General features: G+C 39.1%; 1 protein-coding gene and 1 pseudogene across 3 annotated transcripts in view; one reads left to right on the top strand and one right to left on the bottom strand.

The window, feature by feature from the left end:
- Window positions 1-4725: 4725 nt before the first annotated feature.
- On the bottom strand, window positions 4726-12942 carry LOC107033607 (large ribosomal subunit protein eL33 pseudogene; annotated as a pseudogene).
- The window catches only part of PLEKHM3 (pleckstrin homology domain containing M3), a 164205-nt gene continuing 151075 nt past the window's right edge, over window positions 7720-20849 (top strand). For all 3 annotated transcript variants that reach the window (XR_004189975.2, XM_006205232.4, XM_072961370.1), the window contains exon 1: window positions 7720-7868. The gene's annotated coding sequence lies outside the window, so the exon portion shown is untranslated. The remainder of the gene's footprint in view (window positions 7869-20849) is intronic.

Here is a 20849-nt window from a genome sequence, read left to right on the forward strand (position 1 = left end):
TGCATCGATTCTGGTTACACAAATACATGGCAGTGAGTTATGTGCAACTCAGTGAGTCTCACAAAGCATCCCCAACACAAACACACACACACACACCCCCCTACACACACATCATTTGATAACTCCTAAGAAGAACAATTACACTTCAGCCAACAGGATAAAAGAGCTATTTTCTGATTCTAGGTTCTAGAAAGATACCACAAGCCAGGAAATATTCTACTTGGTAAAGCTAAGAGAATGTTCTATTTCATTCTCATTCCTTTTAACTTTGGTCTACTTTTCATTTCAATGACTGTGAACAGCGTATGTATAGGGATCCTTCTGTATAATTTAAATTTCTTACATTATTTATTTTTAAAAGCAAGAACTTACAGACATCTGAGAGATGTTGGTTTCTTATACATGCACCATTAACAACCTCCCTGTTGGAACCCTCCTACACTGGTGGCGGGAACGTAAATTGGTGCAACTGCTATGGAAAACAGTATGGAGTTTCCTCAAAAAAATTAAAGATAGACTTACCATATGATCCAGCAATCTCACTCCTGGGCATATATCTGGAAGAGATAAAAACTGTAATTTGAAAAGATACATGCACCCTGATGTTCACAGCACTTTTTACAATAGCCAAAACATGGAAGCAACCCAAGTGCCATTGACAGGTGACTGGATAAAGAAGATGTAGTGTGTGTGTGTGTGTATATATATATATATATATATATATATATATAATGGAATACTATTCAGCCATAAAAAAGAATGAAAAGTTGCCAATTGCAGCAACATGGATGGGCCTAGAAATTATCATATTAAGTGAAGTAAATCAGACAGAGAAAGACAAGTATCATATAATATGACTTATATGTGGAATCTAAAAGAAAATGATAAACAAATAAGCATAAAACAAAACAGACTCATAAATGTAGAAAACAATATTATGGTTACCAAAGGGGAAAGAGGTGGGAGGGATAAATTAGGAGTTTGGGATTAATATATACAAACTATTATATATGAAATAGATAAATAACAAGGACCTATTGTATAGCACAGGGAACTATATTCAATAACTTGTAATAACCTATAATGAAAAGAATCTGAAAATATATATATACTATATAAATTGAATCACTTTACTGTACACCTGAAGTTAACACGACATTGTAAATCAACTATATCTCAGTAAAAATTTTTTAAAAATTGAAAAAATAAATTAAAAAAATTTAAAAAATCATACTTGTACTTCAATTAAAAACAAAACTACCTGCATAATAATTAGTTTAAATGCGTGAAATAAGAACTCATCCTGCAGGAACTGAAGAAAGTATTTTGGGCCTTGGGCTCTTTTGTACCACTGATTCCCATCTGGTGAAAAGGACTGAATAGTGCGTAAGTTCATCTGGGTGTGTGGGGAAGGAGGGTGAACTTTTAGAACATATAAGAAAGGAAAAGGGGTCCAGTTCTTTAGGATTGATTTGGACCTTGGGTTAGACTTTAAAAAGCAAAAAACCAAAAAAATAACCTAACCTTCTTAAAAGTTACTCTTGAAATCAATTGGAACCCTGGAATCTCAATAGTCTTCAACATTACGAATACAAATTTTTCAGTAGATCTTACTATGGGCCATCATGGTGCTTGGTGCTGTGAGTTATAACAAGTATAACAAATATAATTCATGCTAGATTTTGTAGCTAGGATCATAATCCAGAGGTCCTATGTTACCGAACGCAAGCGCCTGATGCATATGAGGCCAAACAAATGGAAACGTCAAGAGTTTGGGGTAGAGAAAGGTTTATTGCAGAAGCCAAGCAAGGAGAACAAGTAGTTCATGCTCCAAACACCAAACTCCCCAATGGTTTTCAGAGAGAAGTTTTTAGAGGCAAAATTTAAAGTGAGGGCTGCAGGGTGTGTGGCTTTCTTCTGATTGGTTGATGGTGAGGTAACAGGGCGGTGTTCCAGGAATCTTGTGCTCAGCCTGAAGTTACCACCTTCCACCTGGGTGGGGGCCTCAGATCCTGCAGTAGAACTCAAAGATACTGCTCTGTATATTCCTTGAAGAGCAATCAGGATCCTGCCCCAAGGCTGCACCATTGTTTCTTGGCTGTTCCTCCCTTGTTTCTGCATTCCCTCCGTTTTCTGATTAGCAACATTTGAATCTGCCCTTTGGAACTCAGGGAAGGTCAAGGAGACTGAAAGAAGCCTATTTCCTATAAACAAGAAATGCGGGACAAGGAAAGAACTTGTATGCAGGAGGGTCCCACAGGGTCCTGCTCCATTTCACTGATCCCCAATCCAGTGCCTTTTCTAGTATAGGAGAGCCTTCCCTATGACATACTTAGTTTATCATAATCCCACAGATACTAAAGATGGAATATTGATTATAAGAGTTGATTGTCAGTAGAACTACCAAGTACTGCCCTTAGACCTGGGCAGCCGGGCTGCTGACTTGGGCTCCATGCTTCAGGTCCTCCTCTGGCTGCATCTCTCTCTGGCCAAGAAGGTGACTACATGGAGCCCCCTACTTCTAGACCAGGTTCCTGGGGCCTCAGAATTCCCTGCACCGAAGCCAAGGGTCTGTCCCACAGCTGCACGGGCTTTTCCCCCAGGGCTTGCCTTCCTGGGGGTCTGATCCAGCTGCCAGTGTGTCCTCCAAGGCCTGAGGAGTGACCACAGCTGGGGAAGCAGTAAACAGTTGGGCATGGCAGCTAAGATGTCTATGTGCATGTATGTAGGGCTCTGTGGTACAGGACAGGGTCTGGTCTGTGAACCTGAGGGTATCCATTTGTTTTCTTGCCCTGGCTCTTGTAAATATCAGGGTATATCTGTCCAGCTCCCTAGTTCTGGTGAAATGCACCTTGTGAGTGCGTGTCTGTGTTGCCAATGAAAAATTAATCAGTCGACCTAAAAAAGAAATGGAAAATTTTATTCAAGTCAAACTTGAGGATTATAACCTGCAAAGGGCATCTCAGAAAGCTCTGAGATGTTCCACTGGTTAGAAATCAAGGCACAGTTATATAAATTTTTTGAGACAGAAGGCTGTACATCAAATGATGTATTGACAGTTTACATAATCCAGATCTAAGTGTCATCCTGGTGGGTCATGTGACCTCTTACAAGATCAAGAAGGAATGTTACCTTTTAAGGAGTTCTCTTGTTGGTGCTAGAAGAATGTTGTTCTTTATGGTTGAGAAGATCTTCTTGCCAATGGGGAGTTTGGTGAATGCATAAGGCAGATACACAATGCACAGGGGGAGAGAGGAGGCTAAAGGGTAGAAGAGTTTTTTATGTTTAAATTTTCCTTGTCTTGCCATAAAATATGAATTTTATTTCACAATGTGTGTATCTAAATTGTTTTTACACTACTCTGCAATGTGATATCTTCACATTTAGCTCCATGCAATAACAGCTCACTTATTGAGGGCCTAATATTGCCAAACACCTAACAGAAACTCTTATTGTGAATTCACTCATTCTAACAACACTTTGAGGTAGGTATTATTACTATTATACATTATTATTATCATCACCATCCCCATTTTACCCATAGGGAAACTGAGACACAGAGAAGTAAAATAATTTGTGCAAGGCCTGAGAATTAGTAAGTGCCAGAGCCAGGGTTCTAACTACAAAGTCATGCAGCTTTGGTTCAGTCTCCTCTGATTTTCTATAACAGCTCTGCTAATCCTTCAAGGCAGGCTCAAGCACTTGCTTTTTTTGGTAGAGTCCTATCCAAGCAGCGCCATCCTCCGTCTAATTTTCTGAACTTCAGGAGTTTCTTTTGCCTTTATCACTCTCTATCAGGAATGCTAGGTTTTCCCAGAAGGAAGTTGAGAGTATATCATACAAAAAGTTTCTGATCCACGTAAAGATTGAAAAAAATTTCCTTTTACAAGGTTTTAACCTTCTGGACCATTCTCTCAACAGATAAGCTCTTAATGGAGGCCCCTGATTAGTACTAATCATCATTCAAGCCACCACAAGCCCATGAACCCCCCACCCAGGGGACAATGTAGTACATGCTTGTTGAATGATTAAAATGAAACATATTCAAATTGCCCAATTAAGTTTTTCTGTAAGATTCTATCACTTATTCTTCATCTTTCTGGTTGAAAAAGACATAGTAGGTAGTAGTAGGGTAGGGAATTGTTGAATATTTTGCTTTGCTAAAGTCTTTCACTTTTTTTTTCTGTTTACCTATATGTAGAAATGATAGTCAAAAGAATTAAGATATATGGCCTGACCATCAGCTAATCAGAAAGAATCATGGCCCTAATGCAAGAGCAGGGTCAGGTATCAATCCTTTCGATGCCGGATCTTAGGAGGGGTGTGGAGGCAATTCTTTGGAAAGAGACTTGGAAATTTCTTGGAAAGAGACTTAGGAAGCTTAAGGACAGAAGCTTGTTACCAACCCGCATGGAACTGTTTCACTATTTTAACAATTGATATGGCCTTATGGATGCCTCCCAGCTGAATAGCAAGCTCATTTGTACTTTCAAGTGGCTCCATTTATGACTTTAGTATTGTACATCTCAAATGCTTTTAATTTACCTAACAAGATAAATTATATTGAATATCCTAATCATCTTGGGCATATTTGTGGACATAGGGTGAGATGAACTTGCCTTGCAAACTTTAGGCTACAAATAGCACCAACATTTTCTGATTAACTTAAAAAATTTTTTTCAAGAGAACAAATCCACACTTTTATTTATTTACTTTTCAATAAGTTTAAATCCTTGAGGGGTACAGCATCACACAGATTCTGTGTTCAATAGCCTTAGCAGGAAGATTGCTTCAGAATTTGGCACGACCCATGCCACTGTTTCCATGAGCATGAGTTACCTTTCCCCAGATTACTCTGGTTTTGTTCGGTTTTCCACCAGGAGTTACTGTGTTGTATTTTACTTTGTACACATAAGCACATCTCTTAACGAGACAGAATTCAATTTCATCTCAAGCATAAACACCTTCAGTTTTAAGAAGAGCTATGTGCTCCCTCTGGTTCCAGAGACCCCTCTTATAGCCAGCGAAAAACAGCCTTGGACCACAGCCTTCCAGACACATTTGTCGTTTTAGAAGTTCTATTCCCAGCAGGCCTCCACGGTCTCCAAGATGGCTCAACCTGAAAATATCTTTGATGAGACTTTTGTTTTATTTCTTGGGAGACAATACTGCTTTATTGAATCCTGGCTTGACCATTACTTTATAAAGGAAAGCTAAGAGGGAAAAAATTAAATGAAGGAATACAATAATAAAATCTCCTTACATGTCATTTGGTATTTCATTTTGTTTTAATACACATTTATTAAGATCATTTACTGGGTACCAAAAGTGTTGTGGAAAATGCAAAGATGAATAAGGCAAGCTCCCTGCCCTTCAGAGGCTGCAGAGGGGATTTAATGGGGGAGCCTAAAGCAGGATAATGGGAATGAATGGAAGAGTACAGGGTGGTTAAAAAAAAAAAAGTGAGTCTGGAGTATGGAGTGGGAGGAAAGAAGTATTCTGGAGGCAAGTCTGGAAAGGTGGAGTGTTAGGATGCTTTCTGTTGTAAATGACCGAGACCAACGCAAACTACCTTGAGCAAAAAGGGATTTAATTGGTAGTATACCTGTGAGGTCTAAAAAATATAAACAGATGGTCCCATGGATCTGGGGTAATAATGGTGTATCAATGCAAGTTAATCAGCTGTAACAAATGCATCACCACGGTGCAGGATGTTGATAGAGGGGGCAGGAGTATCTGGGAATCTGTACTTTCTGCTCAGTTTTGCTGAACCTAAAACTGCTGTACAAAATAAAATCTATTAAAAAAAAAAAGGTAGGGCTGCTATTAGCAGACAGCCTTTTGAATGGAGACATGAACTCATATATTTAAATTTAAAGAAGCAAAGTGACCCTGCTAACCAAATGGAGGCCTGAGAAGCAGCAGCTGTCCAGCTGAGATTGTTCTCAGCCTTTGAATTTTCACCGCTTTTCTGGGATCACTCCTTTGTTTCGGTGTTGAGGATCTATATTAGTGATAATGAGTAAATCTAGTCATTTGGCAAATGTGGCTTTTTAATGAATTTTATGTGCCAGATCTTGTGCTTAATGCATGGTGGAGGAAAAATGATAAATCACTGTCCCTGCCCTCCAACTTCATTGACTGATACAGTTTGTCTCAAACAGCAATCCAATGATCACCTATATTGGAAGCACTTTGAGGCACTTGTTAAAATCACGGAATTTAGGACCTTATTGTAGACCTTCCAGATAAAAATCTGTGGGTGTCTTACACAGGAATTTGCATTTTTAAACTAGCATCCAAGAGCCTTGACACTCAAAATGTGGCATCATCTGGGAGTTCACTAGGGGTGCAAAGACCCCACTCCAGACCTCTTGAATCATGATCTGCTTTTTAACAGAATCCTCAAACATTAAATTTTGAGAAGCACTGTTCTAGAAGATTCTGTCACATGCTTAAGTTTGAGACTTGATGGTCCGGGAAGACTAATGAGTCTTTAGATGAATTCGGCACAATGTGATGAGTGCATTCATAGAGGAACATGTTAGTTCCTCAGGCATGCAGAAAAGGAACAGTTTTCTCTGTTGGAGGTTTCCAGAAGTGTGACAACATTTGCTTCTTAAATAGCAGGGAGAAGCCGGCCAGGCTAAGAGGATGGGGCAGTGGTGGGAGCACTAATCAGAGGAAACCACACGTCGAAAGTTCTGAGGCAAAAGAGAACACTGCGTGTTTAGGTAACAAGAAATGTACCTCAAATAGCTACGTAAGTTTTTAAACAAACTTATTTAAACTCTAAACATCAACCAAAAGTGATATTCTGAAAAAATCAATGGTTAAAATTTTTTTAATCTATCGTTAAAGGAGTGGGGAGATCAGATTTTTGAAGTCCCATCATTCTGCTTTCTCTGCCCTCCTTTGGCAATTTTTTTTGCATCCATTTCTTCATTCATTCATTCAAACATAAAAACATTGGGCACTGTGCTTTGTACCTATTATGTAGTGGTGTGTGAAATCAAAATATTTCCTGCCCTCAGGGAGTTTATAGGCGAGGCTAGGGTGGGAGTGGAGAAGCCAATAAAACAGGTTAGTTTAAAAATGTTTAATTATACACTGAGGAAAGAGCTAAGTGTGCTATGATGGAGAATAAAGCACGAAACTTGCAGGAAGGTCTTTTAGCCAGACCAACACATCCTCTTGCAAAGTGACCAAAGTCATTGTGGGGTGAGTCGGGGTTTCTCACTAAGGAGCACTCGGGTCACACTGGGCGCGCGCGCGCGCGCGCGCACACACACACACACACACACACACACACGAATTGGTTTTCATCGCAGCTTCAAACCTGAAATGTGAAGCAATTTCTAGGTTCTGAGAGTCCTATTTTCAGAAAGAACTTATCTGAGTAATTCTCTTAGACAAGAGATCTGCTAAAAATGGGTCTGGTCCCTGGTATGTTCCAAGTGAAATACAATTGCAAACATCCATTCGGGCGTTGAGAGGAGCAGTGAGGAGACTGCGGCACACGCTATTGTTTTCAAAATGTGATGAAAACAGTGTATAAGAAAATAACGAAATATGGAGGCCAGGCGGGTGCGGTCAGTCCCTGCCTGGCGCTGGGTCCCTAGGGCAGGAAAGACGAGCCTTCGCAGGCTGGAACCTTGTGTGTCCGGGTCTCGCTTCCCGGGCTGCTGGAAGGAAGCATTTAAGTGTGGGACTGCGAGAAGCGCTTGTAAACAGAGAGCCGGGCCGGGATGGTAGGTGGCCAAAAAACCGGCTGTCACCGTGAGGCGGGCTTGCTGCCGAAGCCGAGCCCCAGCCAGGCGTAGACTGCAGGCCCCTCAGGTGAAGGGAGAGAAGCAGCCGGCGGCCAGGTGAGCATCTGCCTGCCTCTGTGCTGCCTGGCTGGCCATTGGGGGAAGGGTGTGGGGATGACAGCGTTGTAGACATCCGAGAAGCTCCCTAGGGTACCGGTGATTTTGCTATTTCTTCCATGCTCTGTTTTTATTTCATCCTGAAAACTGCACAACGATGCAATGGATAATAGATGAGGGGAGATTATTAGATGCATTGTCTGTTTATTTTGTGAATCAGGTATATAACTAGAAAGCAGTTGAAATAGCTGACCCTGTTCTCTGCGTTGTTTTTACTGCCCTCCCCCCCGCCCCTTCTGGGTCCTAGAAACCAAGCCTCAGCAGAGCTTTTAACTCATATTAAGCTGGGGTTCCCGGAGTAACAACTATTGTTTCTTCTGTTGACCTCGCTCATTTTTAATATGTAGTAAATAACTCTATGTGATTGATAACAAGCATGATTTGGTCTTCTGTGAAAGGATTACTAAGCTTAAAGATCAAGGAAATTTCAGACCCACTCCTCAAATAAAATAAGTTACAACTAAGATATATAAATGAATGACAAATTGGGACTGGTCTGGATTTATAGCTTGCAAAGCAGATTTGAATTTACCAGGTTTAAAATGAGATTGAGCTATGCTGTTGTAAACTTATCTGGAAGTTGTTTTTTCCTCCTTGAAAAAGAGAAGTACCTTTTTTTCTTTATTATTTTAATTTCAGTAATTATAGGAAATTGCAATTTGGATTCACTCATAAGATATTTTATAATAAAATACCACATGTAGATTATAATTGGCACACCTTAAGATACAAGGCAATTTTTGTTTCATTAACTTCAAAAAATGCCTTAACCAAAATTGGGCTAAAAGGTCAGTAGACATGTGTCACCTTGTCACATAGTCTAACTTCTAGTTAGTAGAAGAATATTAGGTTAAATTGCACATAGAGAAGTGTTAAATCACATGCATCAAGGAAATAATATTAACGCCTGATGAGTTTGTCTTTACAGTGAATATTTTCACAATGTAAAGGTTAATAGCAAGAACTGTAATGCTATTCTGGGTTTGAATTCCTGCTTGGCCACTTCCTATTGTGTAACCTTGGGCAGTTTATTTGCCAAGTTTCTTAATCTGTAGAATGCGAACAATAGCAGTACTGATCTCATAGTTTTGTTATGAGGATTAAATGAGTTAATATTTCTAAAGTTCTTAGAACAGCATATATAGTGATTGCAACATACATGTTTGTTAATAAATACATAAAATAAAAATATACCAGCGTTGAAAGTAAAATGGTGGTTGCAGGAGCTGGGGGAGGGGTGGAATGGAGAGTTGTTAAATGAGTGTGGAGTTTCAGTTTTGCAAGATGAAGAATTCTAGAGATTGGTTGTACAACAATGTGAATATGCTGAACAGTACTGAACTGTACATTTAAAAATGGTTAAGATAGTAAATTTTATATAATGTGTATTTTCCCACAATTAAATTTAAAAAAAAATACCAGTGTTAGCAAAGTTATATATAATCATCCCTCAGTAGTCAAGGGGAATTGGTTCCACGAACCCCTCAGATACCAAAATTTAAAAATGCTGAAGTCCCTTAGGTAGAATGGCATAGTGTTTGCATATAACCTATGGGTATCTTCTGGTATACTTTAAATCATCTCTAGATTACTTATAATGTCTAATATAATGTAAATTCTGTGTAAATTGTTGTAAATATAAGGTAAATGATATGTAAATAGTTGCTTGGCGCCCAGCAATTTCAAGTTTTGCTTTTTGGAACTTTCTGGAATTTTTTTCCCCCAAATAATTTCAATCTGCAGTTGGTTGAGTTTGCGGAACCCCAGGGTACGGAGTCAGACTGAATTCAGAATCTTTATTAGCACACAGCAGCCCCGTCCACAGTTGCTTTTACCATTGTGAAAATGCAGCTTCCAGTAGTTATCAGTAAGATTCACTTATTTGGTGAACTCATGCAATTAAGACATCATAAAGAGCACAAACAAATGATAAGAAACGACACCTAAGACCATACTGCAGGCACAATTCTGAAAATGTCCCTCCACCAAGATTGCATGCCCTAATCTCTGGAACCTGTAAATATGATGAAATGTCACTCCCTTGATCATGTTATGTTCTATGGCACAGTTGAATTTAAAATGGGGAAATTAGCTGGTGGGCCAAATCTAATCAAAGGAGCTTGTAAAAGAGGAGTGCTTTCTCTGGCTAGGGAAGTCAGAGATCTGAAGCTTGAGGAGTACTGAACATGCTGTTGAAGATGGGGGGGCACTTGAGAAGGAATGGGGGCACCCTTGAGAAATAAGAGTCAGGGAGGCTTAGAATTGTTGACAGTGACCCAGCATGGAAACTGGAACCTAGGATCAGACCTAGGGCCAACAAAATGAATGAGCTCAGAACTGGATTCTTTACCACCAGAGCCTTTTGTTAAGAGGCCAGCCTGGCCAACCCTTGATTTCAGCCTTGTGAAAGGGAGCCTGAGCCTACAACACAGCCAACCCCACCCAGACGCTGACCTTCGGAATTGTCAAATAAGAAATGGGTGTTGTTTTAAGCTACTGAGTTTGCGGAAATTTGTTACACAGCAACAGAAAACTAATAAGACAGGGACAGACAATCCATAGAAGAGAAAATTAAATATGGCTAATAGACATATGAAATGCCTTCTCTTTCTATTAGTCAAAGAAATGAAATCGAAACAACAGCATGGGACCATTTTTCCAGCACTGAAACTTACATAGATTTTAAAAAATTCTAATTCTCTGTATCAGTTAGTTTGCAGTGGAGCAGAGACTCTCAGATGCTGTGAGGTTCGCCCAGATGTTTTAACCTTTCTGAAAAGCTTGTTGGCTAAATGTATGAAAAACCTCACTAATGTGTCTACCCCTCAATCCAGTAATTCCACTTCTAGCAATTTGTCCAAAGGAACTTAAAAGAAATATTTTAAAAGTTAATGTTCACAAGTGCTTAATATGGCTTTGGTTAGAAAAGTCATGCATTGGCAATAGTCTAAATGCCCAACAAGAGGGGAACAGTTTAAATCAATTACAGTATCAGCAAAGGATATATTATACATACTTTTTAAAGGATATTTGTGAATTTTAACAGTGTGGAAAGGTATTTATCAATTTTTATAAAATGGGGGGAAATAGGATAGCAAACTCTATCTACAGTAGGCTCTTAACTATGTTTAAAAAAGAAACAGAAAGAACTACCTACATAGAAAAGGCCAAAATGGGGCAGTGCTTTTTGCATATTGGAAGATGAATAGACATTGTTTATTTTCCCTTTTATACTTTTTTGTATTTTCAAAATGTTGAATATGGTAGTTGGTTATAGCTATAATAGTCAATAAACATTTTTTAAAAGCTGTTAAGTCTCTATGCTGTGGAGTATATAATGAATCTAAGACATTTCCCAGTCAAATAACGGAGAAAATAAAAATCCATATGTGACTTACATATGTGGCAGAAGGTGATTTTTAAAGAAAAATTGAAATAGGAAATGATAAATATGGTTGGAAAGATTAAAAATGAAGTTGGATAACTTATTTCACAATAGAGAATCAGTGAAAGCTTTTTGGAGAGGGATTGCTGAATGTCATACTGAAATGATAGAAAAAGGAGGCTCATGGTTGAATTTTCATTAACAGTCTTTGTTTTCTCATAGATTGATGGATTTTAGGCTTTGGATTATAGACTCAGGTTAATTACACAAGTGGAAAACAAAGGACTATGATGGATATATAGCCATTAGCCAAAAAAAAAAAAAAAAGAAAGAAAGAAAGAAAGAAAACTGCACATTATTATGACTAGGAAAAACCAAACTGGAACTAGGCTGATAACATCTGCATTAAAAAAACATCCAAAGCTAATATTTATTGAATATTTATCAAATACTTAATATACTCTATTCCAGTTTAATCATGTGTGCAGCCTTCACATAATACCTGAAGTTAAGTCATACATTTCCATATTTAAGAAGCAAGCAGGTAGATGGGTACTACTTTAATTACTGATTTCAGAAGACCTGATTTTTTAAAATTGAAGTGTAATTTACAATATTGTGTTAATTTCTGGTGTGCAGCATAGTGATAAATATGTATTCCTTTTCATATTCTTTTTCATTATAGGCTATTGCAAGGTATTGAATATAGTTCCCTGTGCTATACAGTAAGACCTTGTTGTTTATCTATTTTATATGTAATAGTATCTGCTAATCCTGAACTTCCAGGTTATCCCTCCACCACCTCCCTTCCCCACCGTGATCATTATTTATCTTCTATGTCTGTGAGTCTGTTGCTGTTTTGTAAATAAGTTCATTTGTGTCATTTTTTTTTTTAGATTCCACATGTAAGTGGTATCATATGGTATTTTTCTTTCTCTTTCTGCTTATTTAGCACGATGATTTCCAGGTCCATTCATGTTGCTGCCAATGGCATTATTTTATTCTTTTTTAATTTGTCCTTTTTTATGGCTGAGTAGTTATTCTGTTGTGTGTGTATGTTTGTGTGTATATACATCACATCTTCTTTATCCAATCATCTGCAGACTTGATTTTAATAGAAATCTGAAAAGGTTAAACCATTTGAGCAGAATTTTTAGGATTCTCCATCTCTAGACAGTTTCCAGGAGCCCCAAATCACTGCTACTCCTTCATTTTTCCTACTGGCTCCCTTTTCTATTTCCACTTTACCCTCTCCTCCAGCACCTATAGAAAAGTTCTGAAAGCCTCTGTTGCCCTGCTGGCTGCTAGCCAAATGCTGATTTTCTTCATGGGGAATGTTAACCCTTTAAAAGAAACTGTGGGGGTGGGGCTATCTAGCAAGGAATTGGTTTTTTTCTTTTTCCTTTTTCCTTTAGACTGGATTTTGTATTTGGTTCATAAATAGCTGAATTGTATTCTAGCTTAGAGTTTCTGGTACAAGCTAAATAATTCAGAGAACTGAGTACTGAATAAGAGTGGGATAAAAATGACCACCAGTAGTAAATTCCATGCATTATGTTTGCTCTGTTTTGTTGGCTACTGTAGGTATTGCCAGGCAGACAATAAAGAGCCCACATAACTCACCTTCATACTTACAATAAGAAGTTTATTTGGTCCATAAGTGTAATTAATCTTGATGCAACATTATGAACAAAAACCAAAGTCAAAATACAGAGGCCATTGCACTGAAATGTCAAGCATGCTATTTTCATTAACATTTTATTTGTTTTTCATACACTCATTAACTGTCAATTTGAATTATGTGTTTTAAATTGGATTCCCCAGTTATATGCCACATTTATGAGTATGGTAGAGATTTATTTGTCCAGTTACCATAATTAGTATAACCAGTTTATAATTCAGTACAAACTACAGCTGCCCTGTTCTGCATTATCCAGTTTACTTGTGGACATTTATCTAACTGGGAAATTGCTAAATATCCACTTCACCTTGTGGACCAGAGATGTGATTAGAAATGTAGATTTTCACAGAACAGGGAACATGTATTACAGGTTAGAAAACATCAGAAATATAACCAGCGGTTTTTATGTTCCAAGGAAGTGAGCTAAATGATCTCCCATGAACTTTTCCAGAACAAATTCTCTTCCACCCTCAGGGACTCACTGTTGATTAAACACGTAAGACTTGAGCACTTGTTTTGTGACATGGCACATATCTCTAGTACTTGGAGCCAGGGATACAGTCTTAAAGAAAACAGGCACAATCCTTGCCTTCATGAAGGTTACAGTCTAGTGGGAGAGATAGACAAGCAAACAGGCTATCTTTTGTTTGTTTTGGGGGGAGATAATTAGGTTTATTTAGTTCGTTAGTTTAATGGAGGTACTGGGGATTGAACTCAGGACTTCGTGCATGCTAAACATGCACTCTACCACTGAGCCATACCCTCCCCCTTAAGTAGGCTATCTTTATATAGAGTGAAAAGCCTTATAACTGAGGACATCAGTGTGCTAAGGGAACACCCAAGAGGGATGTCCAAAATGGACGTGGGAAGTGATTACGTCAGGGAAGAAGCGATACCTCAGCAAAGACCTGAAGGCTGAATTAGAATTAGCCAAGTTGTGTGCCTGTGGGTTGCAGTGTGGGATGTGGAGATGATGGAGATTTAAGAGATAAGCCCAGGAAAGTAAGTGGACATGAGTTCCTACAGGCAGTGGTTATCCAGAAGATAACGGGGTTTTAGTTTTACAAAGCCCTTTTTGTCTGCAGGGTGGCAAATGGATTAGCAGAGGGAAAGTCTGAAGGGTAGAAGGCGGGATGGTGGTGTCTGAACTGAGGCCATAAACAAGGAGAGAAATGGATGCATTTGGCAGATCTCCTGGATCTAGCAACAAGGAAATTGTTGGTGACCTCTGCCTGTGCAGGTTCACCTGGGGCAGAACCAGATTGCCTCTGTGGGGAAGAATGAATGGGTGGTGAGAAGTGGAGTCAGAAAGTATTAAAAAAAAAAAAAGTTTCTTTAAGAAACTTGGAAGAGGAAGGGAGGAAGGAGAATGTATCCTAGCTACAGGAGAACTTGGGGAACAAGAGAGGATTTTACTTACTTATTTTTTCTTCTTTGAGAGGAGGTATTCCTTTTGAATCACTCTGCATCTTGAACTGCTGAATCCCTCCACTCCTAGACCACCAGAAAAGCAGATGCACAGCAAGGAACCCTTGAGTAAACTAAAACCTTATCTCAGAGCTTCCCAAACTGATTGCCTTCACCATTCTCTCCAAAGTTTGTTGATTTATAGTGGGAGGAGATCAAAGAGAATGTGGTGACCCTTTTCTTGGCACCATACAGATAGACCCCTGTCAGCATCTTGTCCCTGCTTTTCAGTTCACAAAGCACTACATTATGTCATTTGATTTACACTCCAAGACAACCTTTGAAGAAGGTAGGACAGGTATCCTTATTTGACCTATATTGAAATAGCTAGAATTCAGGTTCAGATGACTTGCCTAGAATCACACATCTGGAAGTAGTCCATGGACAGTTCAAACTCAGGTCTTCTAACTCCAGATCTTGTGGTCCAAAAGTAATTGCCCTTCACTGAAAGGTTAGAGATGATGTCTATGTTTTCATTGTGGAGTGGGCATATGAAACCTGGATGTGTCATCTAGACCAAAGTTTGGGGGTCAACTTTATTATTGGTTTCAATCCCATATACATTGATATTTGTCCCCCTCTCCACCCCCGACCAAAAGAAAACAAAAAGTTCAGTTGGTTTTAGAAGGAGGCAATTTATTTGGACATGCCTTAATAGTTAAAACATGTTTAAATTATCTGTAGTCACATCTAATTTGAAAATATTTCTTTTAATTATTTTGACAGAGACACTTATTTGCAGGTTTTTTTATTTTAAAAAGCAAACATTTTTACAAGTGTTTCTGTTTATTGGCTAAATGAAAAATGATGTCTTTGGGAAACATTAGAAAAAGGTTTGGGCAATTAGGACTGTGTAAACATTTGCGAAAGCACTTGTTTGGCCTAAATGGAGTCACAGTTATTATACTTTTGCAGACATTCCGAGCAATATGCCAAAGGTCACTAACAGAATTTGAGTTTAGCTATTTAGTTAGAGAACAGCTTTTTATTCTGTTTGTTCAGGCAGCTCTCATACACCATTCCCTTAGAGAATTTTCAATGACTCAAAATATTACAGAGATGATTTCTGGGGGTAAATTAAGTATAAACTGTTTTCCTGGGTATAAAAATGATATTTAGCAATTAACTTTCTGAGTCATGGGATTAATAAAAAGAAAGATTTAAAAATAAATGTTAATTAATTTGCCGGTGTTTGACACTAGAATTCAAAGCATGATGTGTGTAAAATTCTAAGTGTATTATCTCAGGGTAATTAGTTTACTATTCGTTGTCGTAGAGGATGGTCTGTGTATTTTAGCCTTATGTCCACTCACTTACTGGCCATATTACCTTGGACAAGGTACTGCATTTCTTTAAATCTCAATTTTCTTACCTGTAAAGAGGCAATAATAATAGCACGCCTCTCCACTAGGGTTGTTGCGAGTATTTAACAACATAATGCAGATAAAGGGCTTCGGATAAGACTTTAGTAAGTGCTCAGTAAGTTAGTGATGACTCCTAAATCTTGGTCTTGGCATAGGAGTTGTAAGGACTCTATTTTGTTTTCAAATGTTTCATTAATTACACCGTTCCACTTTTAACATATATCCATCCACATGGAAGGAGTCCTCTGCAGGACATTTTTGGAGAATTTAGTATAATAGTAGTAGTCTCTGATGCTAGGCAACTATTTGAACCCTAAGTACCATATGCCTGTCATCCTAATGTCAGTTAAAAACAGTCAAGGAAATAGGGACCAATCAGAGCTCCAGAATTCAACCCCAGAATGTTTACACGTTGCAGACTTGTTTTGTAAAAATCCAATTCATACTAATGGTAATAGTCCATAGTAAAAGAAATTTACATCCAGATTTGGGGATGAAAATGTTGTTCTTACTGTTCTTCCTCTTTATACTTTGTAAACTTTTCTTTTATTCCGTATGATGAGCAGAGACTTTTCTGGCCTTCATTGTACATAGTAAAATAACAAAGACTCATCCTGCTATTTTGCCTTGACTTGTCCTTATCTTTGAGGGTCAAAGACAGTGTTTTGTCTGCCTTTGGCAGTCTTGCTTGTTTCCTGACGGAACTGGTAAGAGGTTGCTTGGTAGCCAACTGAGGTCAAGGTTATTGTCTGCAGATTGTTCAAAAGTTGGGGAGGGGTCATGGATGGAACCCCTCACCACTGGGCACGGCTGTCCTTTCAGATAAGAAATGAGTCACCTTCTGCTTAGACCATATGGGTCTGGTACTCTCTGGATGCCATTTAGCAAAGATTCAAGTGTAGTCAGGAAAGAAAAAAGTCGGTTAATTACTTCTCACATACGTTCACCCTAAGTGCCCACAGGAACCAGTTTTGTGAACACGTGCTGACCCATAAGCTGGTTGTTGCTTTGAAGGTTGAAGTGGTAAGTATTCTCCCTTCTGTTAGTCAGCTGCAGTGACCTATGGAATCAAAGTCAACAGGAAGTGAGGCAGTGCTTCATTTCTCATGTCGTCCCAGCCAGCCAGCCAAGGCCTTCTGTTGGCCAGCAATATTTCTGTGGGTCAGATAGACTCGGCAGCTTGTGAGGAAGCCCTCTGTGCTGGTGCCTTCCATTTGTGCTGTTGTTAGTTCACTTTGAGCTCACTCTTAAAGATGTTCCTGTAGGCTGACAGCTTTATGCCAGAAGCAGCATCATCTCAAGAGCAGATCTGATTGGTTTTGTTGCATGTTTCTTTCCTTTGTCTTTGGTTTCTTCCAATTGAAGTCATCTCTGTATACCTACTGTGTTGTTAAATTATGTTCTGTCAGTTAAGACTTTTTATTGTCCCTTGATTAGTAATGATTTCTTATTTATGTTCCCATAACACCTTTTGTATACTTCTGTTAAGGCACTTTGTATCCTTAGTTTTGTGTTGTTTTCCCATTAGCTAATAAGCTCTTGGAGGGCAGAAGCTGTGTTTTGTCTCTGTAGCATCATCTAACATAGTATTTGGACACTCGGTCCATCATTTGTAAGTGCTTGTTGAGTATAAATGGTTTTGTGATTGGGAATCAGCTTCTAAGAGGAATAGTCATTGTTTTAGATTTTACCAGAATTTCACGTATATTATCTGCACTTGTGCATTATAGCTCTCTAAGGTAGATGGAGACAGGCATTGGCAGGATTTCTGTTTTGTAGATAAGGAGGGCCAACATGTCCTGAGTCAGCCTGATTTGCTGGAAGTCAGTCAGCTTAGAAGGCAGTGCTGGGGCGCGAACCTTTTCCTGGTGTTGGAAATGTGTATTCTTTCTTCCCATTGCCACACCTCTGTGAAAAAACAATAAACAAATTCAAACTGGGTGGCTCCTGGATTGAATTCAATTTACTCCTTGTTTATGGTCCTCCTAAGGATTTAAGATGATTTAAAAGGTATTTGAACTTGGACTCAGTTATGAGGCAGGGGTTCCAGGAACTTCTTTTTTTTCCCCCACGTGGCCTTCAGACTGACAATAGATGAGTCATCTTGGTCTCTTTCATCAACTTTAAAGTAATCCTGCTACTTTACTTACCTCTCTCTGTTGAGATTTCTACAAATTTTTATCAAGAAGTTTCTAAGTGTTTTATAAACCACACTTTAAACCATGCATGTGAAGATGATTCTTCTCAATAAAGTCAAATTGTTCTATGAGCTGATGACATCTTTAAATCTAAAGCTGCTTCCCTAGATTCTTTGAGTATCTGGCATACCTGAGTCTCAGTGTCCCTCCTTGGGGTGGCCCTTTCCTTCATTGTTGAGGTCTGTCACATACTCAGCCACGCCAGCTGGTTTAGCTGGGAGGGCACCTCCATGTCCTGGTCACTTATCCCTGTTGCAGTTGGGGGCTGACTCTAGCACACATGATGGACTTTTCACCTTCTTCACCTCAGTCCTAGGGTAAAGATATTTTGAGTGGTTCTTTTGTTTGTTTTTTTAATCACTTTTCCCTGCCATGGAGGTAAAGGGAAATGGAAAACGCTGAGTCTGCCTTTTTAGACATTTAAGTAACTGAAGTTTATGTCTCTCTGTTCTGTTTCTAAAACCAGGACATTTTGGAACTTTGGATTTTATGAAGATGGGCTTCCCAATCAGAAGCCTTGGCTTTCCTATCCAGTGGTTGACATAGGGGACAGAAGACAATAACTGCCTTCAATAGTAAAGCAACTGGAGATGTGAAGTGCCACACTTATATTTAGTTTGGTTTCTGGGAGAACATCTTGGAGCATCAGATGTCTCAATGATTTTTGCAAGTGGCAAAAAATAAGTACCGAGATGGACTGAAAAATGCTTTAAGTTGATTGCCTGGGGGCATTTCAAAGGGAACATCTCCTTCCTGATATTAGAAAGAGCTTGAGCTCTCAGTCACTGGCAAATTAGGTTTACAAAATAATTCCGAAGTACTACATAGGTGCTTTTGTTTCTATAAAAGGTCTGAGTGAGGTCTTTGCTACCTGACCTTTGCCACGTTGTTTTTAAACCTGGTTTCAATAGCTTGCAAGCTTTTTCTAACCAAGAAAAAAATTTTAAAGTTCAAGTCAACATAACGTTTTGGGAAGCATGTCAGATTTTATTTAAACGAGCTTATAGTGAATTCAAATATTCTTTTGCCAGAAAACCAGAGTGGTGCTTATATTCACAGATGTCAGTACTTTGAAAACACACTCTTTATGCAGTTGTCCATTCAATCAACATTTACTGAGCCCCCACTGTGTACTACCCGTAGTTTTAGGCCCAGTGAGGGTTGTAAAAATGAAATAGGGTAGAATCACCGTTCTGAAGTTGCTGTGAGTCCCATAGGGTAGATGTGTGACCTCAGGAAAGTTACTCAATGTCTTTGAGCCTCAGTTTCTCACCTGTGAAAATGGGAATAGTAGTACCCACTGTACATATCACGAGGCTTAGAGATGAAAAGTACCAAACAATGTACCTGGCACAAAATAGGCTTTTGATAAATTATAATTATTATTGTCATCTTCATTTCAGACAGAACAGGCAGCATGCAATGTAAGCTGTGGGGGCAGTACCAAAGACATTCTGAGAGTGTTTAAAGAAAGAGCAGACTGTTTTAGGATCAGGAATCAAAGAAAGCTTGTAGAAGAGGTGGCAACTGAGCTTGAAGAGTGGATAGAATTTCAGTGGATAGAGGTGGGGAGACTGTACCTCAGAGGTAACTGTAAGCAAAGTTTTGGAGTTGGGAAAGCATAAAATGTGAGCAGTAGCATTCTGGCTTGGAGTACAGATTGAATTAGGGAAGGGAAGTGGGAAGTGGACAGGCAAGCTAGTCCAAGACTGAAAGGCCTAGCGTATCAGGTAAAGAGTTGGACCTTGTCGTCAGTGGGAGCTTCATGAAGGCTTTTATTTGCTACTGTCTCCCCAGTACCTAAGACAGCACCCAACCCATAGTGAGTGCTCAGCAAATAATTACCGAATGAATAGCTGAGTGTGACTTTAGACAAGCTGAGCTTCCTTTTGCCATAAGATAAGCCAGTTAGAAATGTTCTACAAATAGTTGGGAACGTAAGACCAGAGGTCCGGCTTGAGATTGAGACTGAAGGTGGAAACTAGGGAGGTGTGAACATGGAAGTAATTACTGAAGCCTCAGTGTGGATAAATTGACCTAAGGAGAACCTGCAGCCATAGTCAGAGAAGAGAGTTCAGGTGATGCCCCCATTTGATGAGACCAGTAAGGGAAGGAAGAAGATGGAGACGGAAAGAGAAGGTGGAAGTGAGAGGAAAACAGAGAGTGTGGGGCCTGTGAAACCTGGAGGGAATGTTCAAGGGGGGGCTGGTTAACAGTCTTAAGCAGGATCAGGACTCAGAAGTACACTGGTGTCTGTGTAGTGAGGAGGTCCCTGGACAGAGCAAGAAGAGAACTTCAGTTGAGTGGGGCCTTGTGCCAGGCTGTGAGGTACCGGTGGGCACAGCACACTCTGGGACATTTCTTTTTTCTTTTCAAGGTTAGTATTTGCTGGTATTTGCTTTTTGAGCATATATTTAAACAGACAATATGCCCAAACTGTATATATAATCTGATTCCAATTAAATATTAGATAAAAACACGCCTAGCTGTTTTCTCGGAGTTATGAGGGTATGACTGATTTTTATTTTCCATGTTTGTCAGTATTTTCCAGCATTTCTATGAGTATTTATTACTGTGAGAACTGGGAAAAAAACACTATAAAATTATATTTCTAAATGGTATATTCCTTATGTATTGTATGGCAATAAACTGCTCATTTATTGAAACTTAGATAAATGTAGCCATTTAGTGTTCCTTCCAGAGTCTTGTGAAGATGGGGTTCCATCTGTGTTTCCAGCTGTCTTTCTCCTTGGGAAGAGGCCTGAACTCTTCTTACAAGGTCTATCCTGGCACCATTTCTTTATCTGCTGCTTGTGGCCTGTGCTC

Source organism: Vicugna pacos, chromosome 5 (genome assembly GCF_048564905.1).
Source record: "Vicugna pacos chromosome 5, VicPac4, whole genome shotgun sequence".
NCBI classification, from domain to species: domain Eukaryota; kingdom Metazoa; phylum Chordata; class Mammalia; order Artiodactyla; family Camelidae; genus Vicugna; species Vicugna pacos.